Here is a 2806-nt window from a genome sequence, read left to right on the forward strand (position 1 = left end):
CGAAAATTTTTTCTAAAGCCTCCAGGGGACTTCGTTTTCGCACGAAAAAATTTTATGTGCCCTTATTGCATCCGGACCCACAATTGTGTTACGTGAAGTTAAGTTAGGTTAGGTTAGGTTTTTTTAGGTCAGGATAGGTTTGACCTCTTTGCAGGTTCAGCCCAAGCTGATTCAAACGGTACCGCAAACACAACGGGACAACGCAATCAGTTTAATTGTGTTTCGTGAGGTTAGGTTAGGCTAGGTTATATTTATTTCTAGGTTAGGCTCGAGTTGACCCATTCGATGTAGCACACATCTGCTACTGGGAAAATATGCTTCCAGAGCTTCACGTGCAGTTCAATAAATTTTTGTTAATTCAGGTTAGGTGAGGTCAGGTTCTGTTGGGTAAAGTTATGTTAAATAAGTTGATATCAGGCAAGGGTTGATCCTTCACAGTTGTCGACATGTTTCTGAAGTGAAAATTTGCATCACTGGCATTATTTTGAAATTTATTTGCCTCAGTGCATGATTTTTCGTCATTTTTTGAGGTTATGGCTCAGCCATGACATTATGGGTGATTTTTGATACCGAATTTGAATTCAGCGCCCCAAAATCCATAGGAATACGTGTGTCTTGTTACCAGATCCGAGCACTTTTTTTTGTGTGGCTGTGTAATCCATACCACTGATTCTATAATAAGACACACTTTATGGGACTTCATTCCCTTTTTATATACCACCATACTACACTTGCTCAGCAACAGGCGGAATTCGGTATTGAGATCCACTTATTTACAGTACTGGCAATTACGAGAATTCATGGCAATGAGGGAATAAATCAGCGATTTGCGTGGGTTGTAGTGTCTACTTCGGCATTCTTATACTGGATGATGCTGACGGTTGATTGTCAAACGGAGATTCTTTTATGTCTTTGGAAGAGTGATACCTAGAAATTGTATTCTCACGGACAGGAAGTTCCGAAAAGTCCTCTCCATAGTGAGAGGACCGCAGCCACGCTATTGGCCGATATTTCAGACTCACTGATGCAGAAACTGCCTGTGAGTGTTACATGTTTCCCCACAATCACGGGGCAGTGGCAGAAGATATGAGTGGCAGTCTCATTGTCTGCACAGACGACAGAGGGGACTTTTCTCAAGCCCTATCTTATGTCTGTGGTATTGGAGGTTTCCATCTCCTATAAACATTTCTGTTAGCATTTTGACTTCCTTCCTCCCGAGCTCGAGAATTTCTTTCGCTTGATGAGGGTTTAGCTTTGAGCCCAAGAGTGTTTTAGCCTGTCTGCAGCCAAAGACCGCATCCCACTCTTTCTGATGTTCCTCGGTCAGCCAACTGTTAATATCTTCAGTGACCGACCTACTGGAAATTCCTACAACTGGCTCGGATCCAGTAAAATTTTCCTTTGTTGCTGGCTTTGCTAACCTGTCTGATGTTTCATTGCCCCTGATGCCACTGTGTCCAGGGATCCAGAGCAGAGTTATTTGATTTTCTGTTGCTGGCTTATTCAGTGCCTCAAAGCACTCCCACATTAGCAGCGACGTAGTCGTTCCGTTCAGAGCCATGATAGCAGCCCTGTTATCTGAGCAGATACGAATGTTTCTTTTCCCGCCGCACTCCATGGCCTTATAGGCGCACTGGGCTCCAAACCTTTCAGTGCCCACAGGGCTATCGTCAGTGTCGACTTTGAGGCACCAGTGATACCTCTCTGAATCAGTCCCCTTATCTTCCCAGTCGGGACTTCACAGTAGAAAGTTCGACCCTGGTTCACCAGACGACTGCCGCATGGGTTAGTCTAGGTCGTAGGATCACTGTGTAGATCCACATAAGTGTCTCCGGTTTCAAGCCCCAGCTTTTGCCTATGACTCTTCTACAGAACCAAAGAGTCGCTACTAGCTTTTTGCACTTGTTTTCCACGTGCTCGTTCTATGACAGCTTCTTATCCAGGATGACTCCTAGATATTTGGCTTGCCCTTTGATTTCGAGTTTTTATTCCCCCAATTTCAATGTATCCGTGGTTCCCCACTTGTACCTTCTGGTGAACACAACTACATCCGTGTTACTCGGATTAACTGATAGTCCGGTCCCCTTACACCATGAATCAACTATTCCTGGTGCTTGCTGAATTACTTCGAAGAGCATATCCAGATGCTGAAAGCGCACAATAACCAGTATATCGTCCGCGTAGTCTATGACGTGGAAGCCCTCACTCGTGAGTAGATAAAGCAGTTCATCCACTACCAGGCACCACAGCAAGGGTGATAGAACACCCCCCTGCGGACATTCCGAGTCAACGGTTCCACATAAAGTGGTGTCACCCTTGGTCGTGGTTAGATTCCTATTAGCCAACATGTGGCAGGTCCATTCGAAGACTGAAATAGGCACCCCGTGTGCGACCATGGCCGCCCTGACTACCTCTCCAGAGGTATAGTTAAAGGCTCTTTCGATGTCCATGAAGGTTCCAATCGCTAGACCTTTCTGCTTCAGTTGTCCTTCAATTAGGTCAACTGCAGTGATCAGGGTCCTCTCAGTTGAATGACCAGTCCTATAGGCGTGTTTTTGTTTGTGAAGAGGACTACTTGACAAGACCTTATCGGGAATATATCTGTCCACGAGTCTTTCCACTGTCTTTTGTAGGAAAGATGTTAGTGGGTCGCAAATCCTTGGGTGAAGTATAACCGATCCTGCCTGCCTTCGGAATAAAGACAACTCTCGCTCCCCTCCATGCCGCCGGAACATAATCCAACGTCACACCAGCCCTAGCAAGTCTCACCAAAGGCCCAATGATGATTTCACCAGCTCTCTGTAAA

At 45.5% G+C, this 2806-nt stretch overlaps 1 protein-coding gene across 6 annotated transcripts in view; it reads left to right on the forward strand.

Moving 5' to 3' along the window:
- LOC117172542 (transient receptor potential cation channel protein painless-like) overlaps nucleotides 1-2806 on the forward strand; it is a 113161-nt gene that overhangs the window by 96821 nt on the left and 13534 nt on the right. The gene's annotated exons all lie outside the window — the stretch shown is intronic.

The sequence above is a fragment of the Belonocnema kinseyi genome, chromosome 5, assembly GCF_010883055.1.
Source record: "Belonocnema kinseyi isolate 2016_QV_RU_SX_M_011 chromosome 5, B_treatae_v1, whole genome shotgun sequence".
Classification (NCBI taxonomy): Eukaryota; Metazoa; Arthropoda; class Insecta; order Hymenoptera; family Cynipidae; genus Belonocnema; species Belonocnema kinseyi.